This window comes from Aplidium turbinatum, chromosome 5 (assembly GCF_918807975.1).
Source record: "Aplidium turbinatum chromosome 5, kaAplTurb1.1, whole genome shotgun sequence".
Classification (NCBI taxonomy): Eukaryota; Metazoa; Chordata; class Ascidiacea; order Aplousobranchia; family Polyclinidae; genus Aplidium; species Aplidium turbinatum.
In genome coordinates, this window is record NC_137476.1 from 30,484,011 (window position 1) to 30,504,442 (window position 20,432).

Here is a 20,432-nt window from a genome sequence, read left to right on the forward strand (position 1 = left end):
CATCCTCTTGAATGACTTGTAATTCATCAGACGACTCCAGTAATTGACTTGTTCTGTTGGTTCTTTTAGTTGGAATCCTCTCGACAAACCTACGTTTGGGATTTCTGAAATGAAACGATGGAAGAAGATTCTGGAACACGATAAATCTTCTTACTCTCAGCAGGTGGCAGCATTGTGCATGTACTGACGTCACATCTGATAAATGCGAAGGGATTCACTTTGCGCGCAGTAGAAATATTGTGCGGCTCTTTGTTTCTGTGAGGGATCTTCCATTGGTCAGTAGTTGACCTTCAGTAGTTGATTTGAAGTAAGCCGATAAATATTTTTAAAATGGCATGCCGGTACATGGCCTTATGCCGGTACATGCAAATCATGGATGTGCAGCTGAGGTTCATTTGTTTTGTTGCGAATAGTTCCGCTTGGTAGTGATGTTTCTAAGTTGCCGGAATATTCTGAATCTTTTGTTAATTTTTTTATTTGTTGAAATCTTCAGAATGTCTCAGATGACACTGATCTGTTCCAACATGTGATGTGGAAAGTATGGATGCCACATGTTCGTTCTGCCATCCTCTCATGGGATGCCAGGGATTGCGATTCCGCATTGGATCTTGATGAATCCTGGATCCATCTCATTCCTTCATGGATGCTCGAAAACATCCTCATTCAACTAATATGTGTTCTTCTGTTGGCGAATAAACAAAAATAATTCGCACAGCAAAGATGGCAGCAAAATACCAAAATGCCACCAAAGTCAGCTCCTACCCGAACACATAAGTGTCACAATCAAGGTGCAATGCCATGCCTCGCGATGGCTTGCTTTGTATCTTCAACGAGCGTGTTGTTTTGGTTGTAGAATTCTGGTGCGATGTGTTATTATCGGTTATGACCTGAAGTAACCTCTGATTACGAAATCTGTATTATGTAAAATGTGTTTTCTGGAATCATTTTCCCTACGTGACATTCTAGAGACTTCTGTTGTGCTTGATAGAACAATGGTTCTTTATGATGTAACCTTACGTAACCTTCTCAAAGTTACTGGACTGAACAACCAACTATAAATAGTGGTGTAGTTTGTGTAATGTTTATTATTATTATTATGAGTTGATTATGAGAGTTGTGCTATGAGTTGTGGATTGGTAGTTGATGCAGAAATTATTGGTGATTGAGACTTGAAGTAATTGAATACAAGTAGATGAGAATTGGTGCTGATATAAATTGTGTTCGAAATTAGAGTTATTTGAGAAGCCGTTCGTTAAAGTTCTTCAAGAAGTCAGATTATCATTTCACTTGTAGAATTATTCGACATTTAATTGACTGCTTTTCGGTTTGACCCATTAAACTACGTCATTGAACCTTTCCAAGTCTTTTTCCTGGTAAGAGATAGAAAGATATCGTGACAATAAGAAACACATAGAAATTAAAGAACATAATATCGGTACTTAGCATAATACAGCAAAACAACAAAAACAAAGCATCACAAAGGAATATGTGCAAAGAGATAAGTAGGTAATACATCTTAGAAGTGATTACTGTAGAATTTTTTTAAGAGACATTTAAATTTAAAAGTAGCCTACTGTAAGATGTTTCTTTTAGTTCTTTTGGTATTTCATTCCATAGTAACCTTCCATTGAAGCATCTTCTTATCTAAGTTTGATTTCATAGATGGCAAATATAAATCATTATTTTTGTTTTGACAGGTGCTATACTGGTCATTTTGTGCACATATTTGTACATGAACTTTGCAGTCTGTAATTTAATAATATCTTAATTCTGAGCACATTAGATTTATGATAACAAATAGTTGATCTTGTTGGCGAAAACAGACAAACTTGTTCTTTATTGTATCACTTGAGTTGGATCAAGTAGTGTAGAATTCTCCCTTCCACAGTTTATAACCGAGTATTGAAACTTGAATTAAAACAAAGCATAATATAAAGTTTGTAATATTGTTAATGGAGCAATGCATCTTAGCTTAAATGCTATACCACAGACCTTTGCAAGTTGCTTTCTAAGATTAATAATATGACTATTCCATTGCAATCGTTCATCCAAAGCTACACCAAGATAGTTTATACTTTTCTTTTTCAATACTTTGGCCACTGATTGACAAACTAAAATTTTCTGGTTCACTTTGTTTATTCCAGAGAGTCATATAAGTTTTGCTATAATTTAATGACAGCTTATTGGATTTCATCTACACATCATTTTTTTCTATTTCTCTATTGACTTTTTTTGGAGCGATGACAAACATTTATATATCAGACATATGAAAGTTTGAATCATCAGCAAAGAGTGTAGTTGAAAAAGAGAATGCATTTGGAAGATCATTCACATATAGATGAAAAAGCAAAGGTCCGAGGATTGAACCCTGTGGTACATCACACTTAACAACATTAAAATTAGAATTCTTTCCGCTAATTTTTGTACTCTGCAATCTTTTTTTAGATAAGATTTTAAAACTTTTAAAAACTTGCCCCTGAAACCGTAATGGTAAAGTTTTTATAAAAGTATGTCATGATCAACTGTATCGGAGTTTTTACTTAGATCAACTAAAACCGAGCGTTTATATTTGTGATCATTCATGTTCGAAGTGTCTGATGCTCAGTGGTGGATTTCCAGAAGATTAGCTTCCGGAACGTTAGTTTTTTACTTTCCAAATGCGCTAGGTGCCGTAGAAGAGATTCAGAAATGTGCCCTTATTAGACTTTGATACAACACACTTGGTACGTAAAACGTTGCTAAAGTAAGTATCATGGTCTAATGGATGATATGACGCTGTTTAATGCAAATATTCGTATTTTAGTGAAACAATAACACAAAAAAATACAAGTTATAGCCTACAATTTTTTAAGACATTTATCGTATTCAAAACCATAAAACCTCTGGCGACTTCAGGTCTTCATTGCTGGGTTACGTCCCTGGCGCAACCAGGATCCAATATAGCCTACTTTGCTGGTTAATACTTTTTCAGTGGAGGACCGACCATTCGTATAAAGAGTAAACTTGAAACAGTTACATAGTGTGTAGTGAAGCACGGTCAGTTGTCAGTATGAGGTTGATTTGTGAAAATACGCGTTCACACTCGCTCGATGAAATTGGAAGGGATTTTAGTGCTTTATCAAGTGATATGAAGTGATTTATCAAATTTTGAAGACTCTGGGATCTTTTTTTTGTGGTTATATATTTACGAAGTCCTCTCACAGCTTCGCGTTCATCTAAGCGCAATCTTTTTGCTACTTCAATGATTTCATTTTCTCCGTGTGTCATTAGCCTACTGTGTCCTCTGGCCAAGTAGTTGAACCAACTATTTTGCAGCTGTTAATAAATGACGAGTCTGTTGAATTCAACAAGCGATCTTGGATGGAATTTCTTAAGTGATGATAGAAGATGCGGAGAATGATTAGCGGGCTTTTTTTTGCAATTGTTTACATGCTATTCCACATCTTTGAACTCTAAGTTTTCTTCAGCATCGTTGGCAATGCGATAATGTCGTCCGGGTTCGTTCCTACGTGTTTCAAATAATTTTGCAAGATTATTAATTTTGTTATCTACATCTCAAATAGTAGCCTACATGCTCTGTTTTGCAGTTCGAGGCTTAGGCTACTTCGGATAATTCTTTCGAAGATTCGTAGCCTATATCAAAGCCAAGTCCAACAAGAAATCCGTGGATGTTATCTTCGACAAGAGTCCTTGATATTTTGCACGTTCCCGGGAAACACTTGTTTCGCTACTAGCTCCCTTTGTGAAATGTTCGACAAGTGCTGGAAAATCATTCCACCCAACGTGTGTCCAGTACCCTTCCGATTTTCAACAACTGCACTTCAACAGCCGCTGCACATTCACCCAATTCCCTGCTTTTGTTTGGAGAAGTGTGGTAAAGGCTATAGCGCTGTCCATAAAAGATCGAAATCGATTCACATTACTGACTTCATTCATTCATAACTTGTCACGCCAGTGTCGGAGCCAGGTAAGAGCATTGTTTGTGATGTTTTTGAGGTCGTTGTCATCACATGAAGGGCTAAGGGGGCAGTTGGTGATGATGTGCTTCATCGTCTGATTGTCCAGGCCACAACTGTCTGATCAGTAAGATCGATCTTACAATACCACGAACCGATAGTACCAATCTATGGTTTGCACAATACCACACCACAATGTCTGGAAATTCATCACGAAGCAATTTTTCCACAGCATTTTTGCGACCTAACATCACAGCCGCGTCATCACATATAACACCAATCAAACAAGAAGATAAAAATGTTGTTGACATGCCATATGATTTTAGGCAGCTCTTCAGGGATTCAAAGATGTCATTCGCCGTAAGACTAGCGAGCTCAACAAGATCCACAAATACATTCACAGGTTCGCTTCCGTCAAGACTGGTACGAAAATATATTATCAGAGTGGATACGCGATTTTACGTGGTCGACACAAGAAGAATTATAGATATACTTTTACTGAATAAGGCAAAGCATAGGCCTTAGGCTAATAAGAGTGTAAAATATTTGAGCTTCCGGAACGCCGTTCCGGACAAGTCAACTTTTTGATCGAGCTTCCGGAGCGGCGCTCCGGACCGCTCCGGCTGAAATCCAGCCCTGCTGAAGCTATAATGAGCCTCAAAGAAAATAAAGCTTCAGGCAATTTTGAAATACCTTCCAAATTTATCAAGATGGCTAAAGGAAATATATGCCATCTTTTCACAAAAATACTAAACAATGTGTTTGCAAGAAATCTTTCCTGATATACTCAAAAAGAGTCTGTACCAAAAATTATCTGCACCAAAAGTTAGTTCATCTTTGCACTTGATGAATTTGTGATTAATTTTTTTATTGCCAACACTTTCCAAAATTTTATATAAATAAACGAATGATTAATTTTACTGTCAAATATAATATTTTAACCCCAGCTCAACATAGTTTTCGTAAAAATGATTTAACAAGTTTAGCATTAGCAAATATGTATGACGATTTGCTTTCTATCTTATATCAGGAAAGCCAAATAAAGAACATTTGCGGTTTATTATACACGATTCAAACTTATCGTTTGAATTTAGCTGCCATTGAAGCACCAATATTAGAGTGTACCAAAAAACCTTACTTTCACTGATCTTGCTGTTGGCTGGCAAAAAGTTGTGTTTGGGATCAAAGCTAATGCTAATATTTTTTTTTTAATTTCATTGTTGTTTGACGCCTATTTTCTTTACGTTTTCATGGAAACAACCCAAATTTTAAAAAAATGGCGTAACTTGAAAACCACTATAGTTAGAAAGCTCTAATAAACACCAAAAGTTCCAGCACACCAATATTCCTATGAGTGTTTAATACATTTTATGGGTCTAGAATCTAGATAATGTAGTTTATTAGATATTTCCTAAAATAGCGTTTTTGTAAAAAATCTATTTAATTTACTCTAAAAATTATTTTATACAAATTTTTGCTATAGCTGGCTAAAGTGGCAATGTAACAATCACACAATAGTCAGGCAATGTAAACAAAAATTAAATTACATATATATATCAGTTAACATGCAGTAAGCAATACTATTTTACTTCCTTTGAAAATGCTCAAGACAAAAGGTGTACAAGTGGTCCAGTACCTGTGTAGCTGTAATAGTCCTGTAGAATTTGGTCTAAAAATGGGTCAACCTAGAAAAAGAATTTTCAGAACAGCACTGTTGGTGGCGTGTGTCTCCTGTAGAAGAGTAGCCGTTACTTGGTTGGCCTTCACTATTTGTTCTAAGATGTCGATTTTAGACTTGGTCAGGCCTTCCACATTCAACTGCAGCAAGGTGATGCCTTCCCATACGACAACTGAAGTTTCCCGCCCTGAACAGCTATTTGACATGAAGGGCGCATGCTCTGGGTCGGCATCACTCTGTACAGGATGGAGTTGCATAGAGCTCTGTGAGCTACAATTGCTGTCTCGATTTGTTGTCATTCGCTTGATTGCAAGAATCAATTACCAGGGCTCACCACTAGGAGGTTGACAACTTGAGCCCCAAGAAAAGAATGGGTGACTCTGAATCGCCTCCGTACTGTTTACCTGGGGATTGTGTGACTCACCAGCCTGTGTTTGTGGTGACTGTCAAACAGCACAGCACATCATTAATCACTGTCCAGTGTTTCGACTTGCAGAACTTGTGGATCTCATAGACCCTGATACGAAGACATTACTCTGGTTACAACAATTAGGAGATGTTGCCTGAACTGCTGCCTCATAAGCAAGAAGAAGAAGAAGAACCTCGAAAAATTTCTTATAAATACGTATGATATACCATAGGAAATACAATTTTATCAGCTTTTCAATGGTGGGTTTTGTCATTTTTTTACCTTGGGGAAAAAAGTTACGACCAAAAACGTGTCAGGGGTGTAAAATTAAAATTAGGGAAAAAATTTAACATAAGAATGTTTATATTCTTATCTTTCCTATAATGGGTGAACAAAAGGCTAGAAACTGATGAATCATATCAACAGAAAAGCAGGATATAGATGCAAAAGGTATAAATGAAAATAGAAATAGAATTATTGGCCACATCTGTTTCAGGGGGTTAAAGTGAGCAAGACAGAGGGGCACCAGTAGAACTGTCGTTGTTCATTATACAGTAACTTCGTTATGTTATTGTTTACTTGCTGCGGTCAGTTTTATTTCCCTTGCTTGTTTTTTCAGATAAACCTTAGTAAAGAAGTGTGAGACATTGTAGATGGATTCAAGTCAAGAAGAAACAGCAATTTGTGTTAAGTGTAGACAAGGCTATCGGACTGGTGATTCACTGTGTCATGTTGGAGCTTATTTCTGCTAGAGTGATAGTAGCTTACCACACCCTCTTTGGACACTATAATTGGTCATGCTTTGAAACTGGATTGTGAAACGCTGGTCGCAACTCTGCAGAAAAAAAGAGAAAATGGCCATATTACGTACACCCATACATTGTGTCGTAATTTCTTGAAAAACCATGCGAGATCCAAGAAGCGTCCAGCCTCATATAATGAACAATCCAGTAGCAAGAGAGTATCGACCCAGTCAGATGAACAGTCGTTCAACTTTAAAAAGCAGTGTTTATACTGTGGATATATTGTTGTACGTTTGATGAACGGCACCCTGATCGAAATAAATTTGAAGAGGTGCGGACAAAATCGTCAGGAATCTATTACGTAACACTTTCTTTATACCAAAGTAGAGACGATGAACTTGCTAAAACTGTTCAGAAACGAATGCTTAGTGCACACGACCTAGTGGCTGCTGAAGCCAGATATCATGCAGAACAAGGTTTGAAAATGATGCTCAGTATTCAACACCTGGTCGTCCAACATCCACTGAAAAAATGGCATTGTTTAATGCTGCATGTAAAAAAATGGAAGATGATATGGACTTGTACACCGTTGCAGAGTTTCATTCCATGATGCAGGAACGTCCGCCCCGTTAGCCCAGTGATTACTAGGGTGCCACAGGCGCCCCTCAAAAATTAAAATTACGTCCGATACACCTGAACTTTCTTTTATATGTGACACTTGGTAAAAAAACATATGTAAGAAATTTCAATAAGTTTTGATAAAATTTGGACGTGCAGATTAAGTTTAAAGTTTTTAAAGGTAAATTTGCACAATTTCAATAGTAAAATCCTTTCTAGATCATCAAAACTCAGACATTTCTTCTTAGTTACGGAGTATTTGAACTTCGAACTGTTTCTGGTGAACTTACTTACTAATTCACAATCATGCAGACCATGTGTCAATTGTATATGTTCAACAATTTATGAAAAATGCTTAAAAATATAAGGTTTCATGCATTATAAAAAAGGATCCATGTAAAGAAAATGCCTATTGAGATGAAATTACTACAGCATTTGAAGAATCAAAAGTAAAATCATTAACTAATCGTTTTTGTTTATTGAAAACTTTTTGGTCTTTGAAGATCAAAATCTCAGCTATGTTTGTACGGAACTTGAACTCAAAAACAAAAATTTGGATCTTTACGCACTAAACATAGTCAGTAAAAACGTAACACAGAAAGATAAACACAAAGCACAATGCTTAGAGTCCAGACATCCACTACTTAACAACAAAATCACAATAGCGTAAACTTTATGGAGGCTTACATTTATTTTAACGCTTGCAATAATAGTGAAATGGAAAGGTAAAATGGCAATTAATAACACACAACTATCTAGTATCTAATTACAAAGTAAAATGCAGCATAATAGGCTACTGGTATGCTATGACAGGCTGCAAATAATGCTGATTGCAACGTTGTGTAAGCTGACAACACTTTATGGAGTTGTACAGTCCGTGCTTTGACAATTACATGGTTAAAAACCATGTGCCCTCAGACTGTAGTTGTCGAGTACGTTGATTAGGTAGGCTAATACCTTCCTCGCATTTTCGACTACTTGGAAAATGTTTTGGTAGCGTTCTTCAAGGTTTGAAGTTGACAAGAAGTCATGGGCCAACTTGACGCCTCGCTCAGTAGCATCTTTAACGACTCTGAAAGCATCAACTTTCTTTTTCGCCTCAACATATGATTGTTCTTTATGCCACTCATCGGATGACTTAGAAAGAAATGAGGAGTTTATCTTCATGAGATGAAAAAAGTTCCACGAATCGGGACCGACAAAATCAGGCAGGGAAGCATTTTCATTAAGTTCAGTGACATCTGGAAAAATTGGCTTTCCAAATCCAATTCCAAATCTTTTCAGGAAAATCCCATTGTTGTTCTGTTGTTGTTGCAATTTCTGAGAAATTGCATCCTTGTCAGCATTAGAAATATTGGCACTAAACAGTGATAATGGAATCATTTCCTCTGTTAAATACCACAAATGTTTCTTAAAAGCTTTGAGTGCGCAATGAGAAACAGTTAAATCAATTTCTCTGTATGCAGACAATGCTTGTAATAATTGTAGGTCATTCAGCGGAGCATCACAGCTAATGGGGGATGTAAACCACCATGATACATAGAAATAAACTGTAAATTGTAGAAACCTCTTTAACTTTTTGAGTTGAGATGCTTTCATGATGACATTTTTTTGGGGCAATTTATGAATTTCGTCTTGTAAGAGCACAATTTTCAGTGAATATATAAGTTTGCTCATCCACCTGGCTCTGTGTAATGCACCAAAATTAAAAATTATTCTCCTTGACAGTGTGAGTGGAATTGTAAGTGAAAAATGGTATCAGAGAAGAGACAGCAATGTATCTCACGAGACTGAGCGCATTGTTAAAACTGTAGCAAAACTCGTAAAGGATGTCATAAAAAATCATGAACATGAAAGCAGTACGTATCTTTCAGTTGAAGATATTCTTGGCACAGAAAACCCCCTTGAACCTGAATTGCTGAAAGTATTCATGAACGAATTGGTTATGGCCCCAGTTAAACAGGCAACATTATCACAAGCCTTGTATTACAATTATAATGTAACCGTTGAGGAAGAGAATGCTGCTCACCTGCGTTAGATTTTGATTAAGTGTCATTATGGAATTAAGGTCAAGTATTAGTAAGTCGATGCAAAACTTCAAGGAATTTTAGGATAATGTGCTTCCCCTTAATTCAGATATAGTCAGTCACTACTTTTACTTGAAGAAGAAAGTAGCTGAAACTAATCCTAAGTTTTTGAAGAAAATACCTCATTTCAAAGATTTGAAAGATGAACTGCTGAAAGATGTAGTTGGTATATGGAATAAAGCTGGTCTTCCAGTGCTTAGCAAACAGAGAATTGAAGCGAAGTTAAAAGACGTGATAGAGAAGTACAATAGGCTACACCAAGAAAGAAGGAAATGAAACGAAGAGGTAATGAGGTTAATCAAGAATGGTTATTCAACTACTGCTTCCCTTGGACTTAGTTATCTGTAGGTTACCATGTCTAATTGCACTCTTACCTTGGCCTTTGTGCCCGACCATTGCGGTCACTGTAGAAATTGTTCTACCATAGACGTTCACTGACTTTGGGCTTTACCGACGTTGGTCTGATGTAAGTCGACATCCTGCTTGCAATTCGCTTGCCCTCCCGTTCTGCCCTATTGGCGCCTTGTCGCGTAATCGCCCTTTCACCCCTGCTCTGCTATTGGTTTCTCTTAGTAAACGACATGTGCCTTACATCCCTTCATTTTTGTTGTACTTGATCTAGACTCTAGTCGATTGTACATCCTTCAATTACAATTATCATAGTATCCGATTTAGTATCACACTTGGTGCATTTTTAGATCGTAGTCCGTGTTCATCCTGACCCGAACATAGACTTGGTGTTTAGTAATGCAGCTCACCTTCCCCCGCTTAGCTCTCCGTCCTGGGCAAGACTTAAAACTGCATCCATGCATTCAGTTCACCTTAGTAGTCTTTTTGTCAGTTACTTTGTTTAGTAGTCGCCCTTTTGGGGATGTCGTGGTTGCTTTCCCCTCACGTAGTGTCTTGTTATATCTTAGTCTGACCACTGTGGTCATCCGTAGGCATCGTTTGTTCACGACGTGCCTTGCTGTCTTTTTGTAAGCCACGATTAGTGGGGGCTTGTACAATCGTTAAGATATGGTTCACAGTTTAATTAATTTTCGCTGGTGCCTCACTTCCTCATCAGCTCACTACACTTAACCATTCTTTTCCGTTACGTTGTTAACGTTACCGAGTAGTCATGACCTTCACGGACATATCATAGATATCAGCCGACATCTGCTTGCAACTAGCTCGCCCGTCGCTTTCTGCCCTTTTGGCCTTGTCTCATTATAGCTACTCGTCTTCACATGTCCACCGCCTCCTGCCCTGTTGGACTGGTTCCCCGTGTAGCCACATCGTATAGCTATCATGCTTTCAGTCGATCTATCATTGTCCCTTGCAGGTTGTCCTGAGGCTGGGCACTTCTAGCCATCTTCGCTCTCCTTTGGTGCGTCTCCTGGCAGTACAGTCCTAGTCTGGTTTAATTAAAAGGTTTGTCCGTTCTTTTCACCTTCCCCATTTAGTTAGATTCCCATCCTGCTGTCATGACGCTTTGCTCTCGCGTCGCGGTGTGTGGCAGTTCGTGCGACTGCTTCGCACGGCGTTTGTTCGGACTGTCCCCCGTTTTGTAGAGAGAGTGCGCTCTGCGCCCTCTGACATGCTTCGTCACTTTTCACAAGTATTAGGCCTCCTGTACTGCATATAGACTTTAACTGCTTCCGCGGCGTTCACTTGTAATAACCGTAGCGATTAGATTGTCATCGCGCCCTGCAATTGTAATCTTCCACATTTTTTTGTGTTACTTAGAAATTATCGTGGCCGGATGTCCGCTGCACGAGACCTCTGCTTCGACCGACGTCAGAGCCGACCAACCGCTCAAGGACAGAGGGACTGTTAGCGCTCGCGCCGTGCGGAGGGGATCCGAACCCGTTCTTGTTTTTGGTGTATACCTTGTCATCGTTTTAATTTAGACATTACCGTGTTATGTCCATATACTGTGTCTTGAACTTGTACGTTTCTTCCGCCTCACATCCTCATCAGAAGTCAAATGGCTCCCCCCGAATGCCTTCTTGCAGGGGTGTCTGCAGCGCCCTGCGTTTCACCTTAGGTCTTTCCAACTTTCCTTAGGTTTGTTACCATCGTGAAATTGTCGTTCTTTTGCATATCTGTAACGTTGCCCAGCAATTCAAGAAATTGTGCAGTTATGCTTCGGGATTTTCACCTTAGGTCTTTTCAACTTTCCTAAGGTTTGTTACCGTCGTGAAATTGTCGTTCTTTTGCATGTATGTAACGTTACCCAGTAATTCAAGCAATTTTGCAATTGTGCTTCGGAAGTTTGAAGCGCAATTAGGAATTTGCGTGCCTCAAGAAATCGCATGCCAATAAGCTAAAGCATTCTTGCAACCGGCAGTTTCAATCACATATGCGTAGTTTTTCGTCTCTTCAACGTTTTAGCCTACAGATGCTTGATTCCTCTGCGACTATGTATATCGCGTTCTGGCCTTCAACTCAACAGACAGAGAATTTTACTTTTGGTGTAGGGAGTATGGCAGAGTACGGTATAATTTTGGTGCAGCTCACTATAGTATGATTTTGATACAGTAGTGATATTACTTCTGGCTCCGTCAGTCAACGTTCAGTGCGCAGTTTCCTGCGTTGGACTTAGGATTTGAATTATGTTTTGTTGTGGAAAGACGATTGCAATCTTTTAAGTTATGTGGTGACAATAAAATCATACATGTAGTAAAGAAGCATAGATCTCGTTCCCGGATCATTTCTGCCGCATTGTTGTGCCCGAAATGTCGCTGTAAACTAAGTAGGGTAGTTCGGGCAAAACAAGTCGTCGGCTAAAACCGGTCAGTTTGATTTCAATCAAGCATAACTTTTTTTTGGAAATAATACACTCAAAAAAAATGCTTTAACGCACTTAGTGGTTCCTTTGTGATGTGACAACAGCAACTGCTCTGCAGTTTTTGCTTGCTGTCTTGGTCTAGGCTGCGAAACTTAAATTAGTGTAAAATTTGACCTTCATATTTTGGACTAACTTTTTCTTGTGGTTTAGACTAAACAGAGCATTACACAGTGACGTTCGGTGGCTTAAACCGTTGGGAAAGCAACTTGGAAATATGCTGCAGCAAGGTAGTAGGCACGAAGGGCGTAACCGTTGGGCGAAGCCCGAAGGCGTGTTGCTGAAGGCAACACTTCCAGCTGGGGGTCTGGGGGCCTCCCTCAGAAATTTTAAAAAACACTTCCAATTTGGTGCGCTCTGAGAGCATTTCCAAAACAAATCAAAAATAAAAATCTGTCAAATTGTGCTTCGCCTATGTCGTGATCATACATCCATTTAATGTTTAGAGGTTATGAACAATCTTAATTTTAACGTTGCAGGACCAAGATCCTGTGTTAGACATGGAATAATAGTTGTCTAAATGTTTAATTCGTCATGAATGTTCATTCTCAGATATTCAGTTAAGCCTACACTACAAAGACTAACACTTAGGCCTAAACATTACAACCGCAAGCAATTTGTACAAAAAGCTGGATAAGTTTGCCTCCTGCGTATAGAAGCTTAACAAACTAAATATTGCATCCGCACCTGAACGTTCATTGGCGAAGTAACGTTATATCAACGCTGTAAAAAGGGCAAAGGCATGACTATGAAAGCTAGTACAGTAAGCTAAAGTACATGGCGAGGAAACATCAAAAAACAGCAACAAGCTTTTTGGCATTATGATGCTGTGCGTGTACCGTGACGAGAGACCATTCTGACGAGTTAGTCTAGTCGCTCTAGCGAATGTACGCATTGACGTCACTGGGAAAGCACAACTAACCATACCATAATCATAACACACCTGATTGGCTAAGCAGCTGGTGACGTTTTGCAAAACGAGTAAAGATTGGATAAAACGAAGGCGTTTTTTGACATTTTTTGAACCTGGGAAAGCAACTTTGATAGTTGATTTCCCTGGAGCTTCAGTGGTTGTTTCTGACAGAAGCGTTTGCGTCAATTGGCATTTATAGGCAAGACATGCGGTTTGGTGAGGACTTGGACTACTCATAAGCGTTACGAGTAATTTTAGTCACGAATACAGTAATTTTTAAGTTAAAATAAACGTGATAAAAATAATAAGAAGTTAAACCTAGAATTCAGTCATTATATTTTGCATAGTTTTTGCTAAGGTAAGCACTGCTTTCCTTGCTTTCCCTCACCGATCGTCACTGGCATTACACTATGAAAATTGTTAATTAAACCAAGACTTTCTAGTTTAAACGAAATTGCAATTATTGTATGTCACGATTTCTTTCTATCTCTTACCAGGAAAAAGACTTGGAAAGGTTTAATGACGTAGTTTAATGAGTTAAACCGAAAAGCAGTCAATTAAATTCACGGATAGTTCTACTAGTGAAATGATACATATATGAAAACGCTTGAAGGACTCCAACGAATGGTTCACCACTTCCAGCAATTAATCAAAGTAACAGTAAACAGCAATAGATTCCAACGCTTGCGGCTTTTGATCGAGTCTAACGTGATCCACTCACAGCTTCTCATACGATTCTAATTTCAATCAGAAATTATATTAGCATCAACTTTGCATTTCTCGTATTCAATACTTCATCTCTCGATCAACAATAATTTTTGCGTCTATTAACAACTGCTACTACTACAACAATGATCTCTCATCACCAACTCATCATAATAATCAACTCATCATAATAATAATCAATTCACACCATTATTTATAGCAGGTTTAAAGAAGCTTCTAGATAGTCACGTAGGAGTAGAAGGTTCTAGAAAACACGTTACATAATGTGGTATTTACGTCTTGACAACGTCTGCAATTTGTGTTTGGTAGTTATACCATCTGCTGCTTGATTAAGAAGCGCGATGCCTCTGGCACCGCAAGCAACCTTTCCTTTCAACTGCTTTGCCAGAGCGTCGCAGTCTTATGTTTGAAACTATATGTTACAGTAGAAGTTTGTGTTGTATGCCTACTACGTTACCTAATGCTATCAGTTTGTCTTTAGTTCTTATTGTTTTGTATTTATATATTTCAGTGAATAAAAGCCTCAATTGGTTATTAAATGTTTCATCTCAATTTTATTCACTTGTATTAATGGACAAATTGCTGCGACCCAACAGGCTGGAGATCCTTCCAGAGGATCCCGAAGCAAAGAAAATATACGATCACTGGAAAAAAACTTTTGAAACTTTTCTAACTGCGGTTGAAAGAAACGAAGGAAATCAAGAAAACATCGACAAGCTGGGGTTACTAGCAAACTCACTCTCACACAGAACCTACGCCTTCATCGCAGATGCAGGGACCTACGCCGCAGCAAGGACAGCGCTCGACAATGCTTATCATAAAAAGAAAAATGTTGTGTTTGCTAGACATTTATTAATGACCAGAGTTCAAAATCCTGAAGAGACCATCGATGAATACATTCACGCATTACGTCAACTAGCAAGAGAATGCGAATTCGAAAACGTAGACGCCGAGACCTACAAAGACGAAATTACAAGAGATGCTTTTATTAATGGCATCAACTCCAATACAATTCGACAGAGATTACTTGAAGAGCAAAAATTGGATTTACCAACTGCCATTAGAAAAGCTCAAATGCTGGACAAAGCCAAAAAACACTCAAATTCTTATTTAACTAATTCACCCCAGCGTGCTTCATCCATTTCTAAGCAATCTAGCAGCGATGTGAAAACGACAACAATGAAACCTACAGTTTCTAACCGATGCACAAAGCGCAAGTGTTTTTTTTGTGGAGGTAATCTCCATGCAGGTGGCAGATACTTCTGTCCAGCGAAAGACAAGCTTTGCAATGCTTGTGGCAAGATCGGTCATTTTCAAGGTGTTTGCCAAAACAACCTTCGGAAAGCAGCTGCAATACCATTTGCAGGCCAGAAGTCCCCACTTGACGATGACAACACAGCCCATGATGATGTTGAAAAATCTCACTTGTATTCTGTTCTTGGTACAGTCCCAGAATGCTTAAACAAAACCACACTACGTACACAAATTAAAGCGTACGTGAACATCAATCGATCATTGAAATCTATCAAAATCTATAGCGTACTATAGCAACCAAAATCTATAGCAATCAAAATCTATAGCGTACGTGAACATCAAGTCTTGTGTAACATCATAACATTTGATGCATTACTTCGTAAATATGTTTTTTCTTTTGTTGGAAGATGCGAAGTATCGTCTAACTCTATTGTTGCCTCCCTGATGAGGTCTGATTGCCATCGTATATCAAATTACCGTCTTCATTATAATAATTCTATGTATGCTATTAACTAGTTTTGATGGCTGCCATGTCATCTGATGGTTTTTATCGTTCTCAATATTTTCAGTTCTTCTAAATTGTAACGCTACCGTACCATTGTCTGTAAACTTGTAACAGTAGATAGCCTATTTATTGAGATTTTGTGCATTTGCAGTTAGTGTATTATTTTGTTATTTTTTGATGTTATTTCGTTGTTGTTGTTCGTTATTTGTGCATTTGCAGTTTGTGTATTATTTTGTTGTTTTGTTTTGGATATGGACAGCTTTGTCTGATGCAAATAAATTATTATTATAAATTATTATTATTATAAAGGGGTGGATTTTGATTGCTTGCTGGACACAGGTGCATCCGACAACTTCATGAGTGCCAAAGCTGCAAAATTTATTAAACTGCAACCTCAAGGCAAGCCATCTAAAGTTTCAATGGCTTCGGACCAACTCACTGCACAAGTGCTGGGGAAAGTGTGTACTGACGTCAAACTTCAAGAGAGAAAGTATGCCAATGTCGTCTTTGGAGTAGTACCAAAACTTTGTGCCGACATCATACTAGGCCAAGGTTTTCTGAACCAGCATGAAGAAGTTGTGTTCAAGCTTGATGGATCACAAAGAAAGTTAGTGATCGGAGACTCTTACTGCGGAGTATCTGCCTCAACCATGGAATCTCCTCGTTTATTCCAAAGTTTGGAACCTAACTCCAAGCCCATCGCCACTAAGTCTCGGAATTTCAATCAAGAAGATCGTAAATTCATCCGGGAGGAGGTAAGCAAACTTTTGTCCGAGAAAATTATCGAACCTTCTTATTCACCTTGGCGAGCGCAAGTGCTGGTTGCAAGAGATGGACGACATAAACCAAGAATGGTTGTTGACTATTCACAAACTATAAATAGATTTACATTACTTGATGCTTATCCGCTTCCTAAAATAAGTGATCAAATTGCGAAAATCGCAGAAGGATCTGTGTTTAGCACTTTAGACTTAAAATCTGCTTATTATCAAATTTCGCTTTGTCCTGCTGACCGCCCATTTACGGCTTTTGAAGCCGAAGGAAAATTATTTCAATTCACGCGTTTACCATTTGGTGTTACTAACGGTGTGTCGTTTTTTCAACGAATTGTTGACAAACTGATCGAAAAGCATAATTTGACTGACACCTATGCTTATCTTGATAATATAACTGTGTGTGGCAATGATCGAGCAGATCATGACGCGAAATTAAACGCCTTGTTTGCTGCAGCTAAAGCCGAGGGCTTAACTTTTAATGAATCGAAATGTGTTTTTGCTCGTAATGAGATTGACTTACTGGGTTATAGACTTTCACACCGTAAAATCAAACCTGACCCCGAACGCCTTAAACCCTTGCTCGAACTTACCTTGCCGAAATCTAAACCAGAATTACAACGGGTTTTGGGAATGTTTTCTTACTATGCCAAATGGGTACCCGATTTCTCTGAAAAGGTTAGACCTTTAGTACAATCCAATCTATCATCTTCTTTTCCTTTACCCTCTGACGCCATTAAAAGCTTCGAAACTTTACGTGAGGGTCTTGCATCTGCTTGCCTCACCAGTGTCAAAGAAGGAATTCCATTTGTAGTGGAGTGCGACGCTTCGGAGCATACCTTAGCTGCCACTTTAAATCAGGGAGGGCAGCCTGTTGCCTTTCACTCTAGAACATTTTCTCGATGCGAAGCAAACTATTCAACTGTAGAAAAGGAAGCTTCGGCTATCATGGATGCGGTTAGAAAGTGGAGCCATTTATTACATGGCCGCAAGTTTACACTTCTGACAGATCAAAGGGCCGTTTCCTTCATGTTTGACCCAAAACGACTAGGTAAAATTAAAAACAACAAAATCCAGCTCTGGCGTGCCGAATTGGGAAATTTCGATTACGACATCTTGCATCGACCCGGTAAGAGCAATCTAGTTCCAGATGCGTTATCCAAAGCGTGTACACTATCTTCTAACTCGCCCGATCTTACCAAAATCCATAAAAAACTTGGGCACCCTGGCATTACACGTTTGTCCCATTTCATTCGCACTAAAAATCTGCCTTTTTCTATAGAAGATGTCAAATATGTTTGTTTGCACTGCAAAGTCTGCGCTGAATTAAAACCTCGATTTTATCGTAAGCCAGCCGAATTGTTGATTAAATCGATGAGACCATGGGAAAGACTTAGCATTGACTTTAAAGGACCCCTCGATGGCAGGAATAAGTATATGTTGATTGTTGTTGATGAATATAGTCGCTATCCTTTCGCATTTGCATGTAAAGACATGACTTCGCCCACTGTTATACGATGCCTTGGTCAACTCTTTTCTTTATTTGGTCATCCCTTGTATATCCACAGCGACCGAGGCTCTTCATTCATGTCTCAAGATCTCAAGCAATATCTTTTAGACAGAGGAATTGCGAGTAGCCGGAGTACACCATACCACCCTACCGGCAACTCTCAATGTGAAAGAATTAACCAAACTGTTTGGAGAACTGTCAAACTCTTGTTAAGAACGTATGAACAGCCTGAGAGCTGCTGGGAGGCAGTTCTACCCGAAGCTCTGCACGCAGTACGATCTCTCTTATGCACTGCAACCAACACCACTCCCCACGAACGATTTCTGGGGTTTAGTCGTCGAAGTATGTTCGGTCAATCTCTTCCTAGCTGGCTTATCCAGCCAGGACCAGTCCTACTTCGACGTTTTGTCCGAAATAAAAGCGATCCGCTTGTGGAAGAGGTCGAGCTATTGGACGCAAACCCAAGTTTCGCCCATGTGCGATTTCCCAATGGTCGGGAATCTTCCGTCTCAACCAACGATCTTGCCCCAACACCTAGAAAAGGATCAAACAATGATAACACGATTTCTACTCCTTCTGAATCTCTCTCTCAAACTTCACTCACACAACAAAATCTTACATCAGAACCTCCATGTACACAACAAAACCCTTCACCGGAAACCGCAGGTACACAGCAAAATCTTACACCAGATATTGATGCAGATGCTCATACTTCTTCGGAAACTAATCATGAAATGACTGAATCTCCCTTAACCATTTCTACACACCCGAGACGTTCTTCTAGAGTAACTAGACCACCTAAAAGATATGGTCACAATATATACGATGTTTGAGGTGCCTGTAGGTAATGCAATTATTTATCATGTATGAAATGTATCTGTTTGTTATTATATCGTTTTGTCAATTTGTTATTGTATTATTCGAAGATGGTGTTCCGAAGATGAAGGAGGGAAGAATGTGGTATTTACGTCTTGACAACGTCTGCAATTTGTGTTTGGTAGTTATGCCATCTGCTGCTTGATTAAGAAGCGCGATGCCTCTGGCACCGCAAGCAACCTTTCCTTTCAACTGCTTTGCCAGAGCGTCGCAGTCTTATGTTTGAAACTATATGTTACAGTAGAAGTTTGTGTTGTATGCCTACTACGTTACCTAATGCTATCAGTTTGTCTTAAGTTCTTATTGTTTTGTATTTATATATTTCAGTGAATAAAAGCCTCAATTGGTTATTAAATGTTTCATCTCACATAATAAAGATTTCGCAATTACAGATCTACTGCTAAACATCCTTATAACAGAACAATCCAGATTTGTTCTGAATGAATGTCCCGAATGCTCTGGAAACACATTACATAATAGAGATCTCGCAATCGAGGGTTACTTCAGGTCAATAACCGATGATAACCTATAGCATAAGAATTTTACAATCAAAACAGCACGCTCGTTGAAGACACAAAACAGTCCATCGCGAAGCCTTGCACATTGATTGTGACATTGTACTTTGTCTCAAAACTACTCATCTTGTAGTTATTCCTTGGTAATTAGTTTTATTTGGTATTTATTTTTGTTCAGTCATGGCTATTTTGGTTGGGGCAACACAAGTCAGTCATGAAGTGCTGTGCCAAACTTTTGCCTCAATTGGTGAAAATACTAAATTCTTTAACCAAATAGTCATGTAGGCTTACCTGGTTCATAGGGTATTATTTGCCCATCACATCGAAACTCAGCTTATCCTAGTGTGAGAGTGAGCTAACCTTTCCCAAAGTTTGTGTCATGCAACATACCCTTGTAGGGTCATTCCGTGTCAATTCAAACAGTTAAAAAATTCATCCTCTCCGATTTTCTTTAAATTTGACACACCTTTTCACTACAGTATCTTATATGATGAACACCTGCAAAATTTGAGTGAAATTTATTGAGAAACACTAGAGTGATGAGGGCGCGATTTTTTTGATTTTTGGCCATGTTTGAGGCCATAATAATGCTAAACCAAATTGGGTAACAACCCAAATTTTTTACAAGTGATAGTACTTCTGCCAAATATTGAAAAAACAACATCGTTCACAGTCACTCTAAAAGGTCAAAGGTCATAGACATCCAAATTTGGCCGTTTCCAGCTCTCGACTACGATTTTTCAAAATTTTAAAACCTCGCCAAGACCCCATTTTTGATTAATTTTGGCTGAAGTTGGGTAGAAATGTTGCTTACAAGATTATCTATGAACTGAGTTAATATCAGAACAAAATATTAAAGGGCTCTGGAGGTATTTAATGTAAAACGTGGGTCGAAACGAAATAAAAAAAAGTGGGGTCCTATTTATATCTTGGGTACCCATGACCCCAGTGAAAATTTGCACTGACATTTTTTCTACTTATTCACTAAGATATGATAAGTCTACCATGCAAAATTGATCAATGGTTCTCAATTTTTTCT

The 20,432-nt window shown here is 38.6% G+C and overlaps 1 pseudogene; it reads left to right on the forward strand.

The window, feature by feature from the left end:
- Positions 1 to 6,696: 6,696 nt before the first annotated feature.
- LOC145771120 (uncharacterized) lies at positions 6,697 to 9,442 on the forward strand (annotated as a pseudogene).
- Positions 9,443 to 20,432: the final 10,990 nt, after the last annotated feature.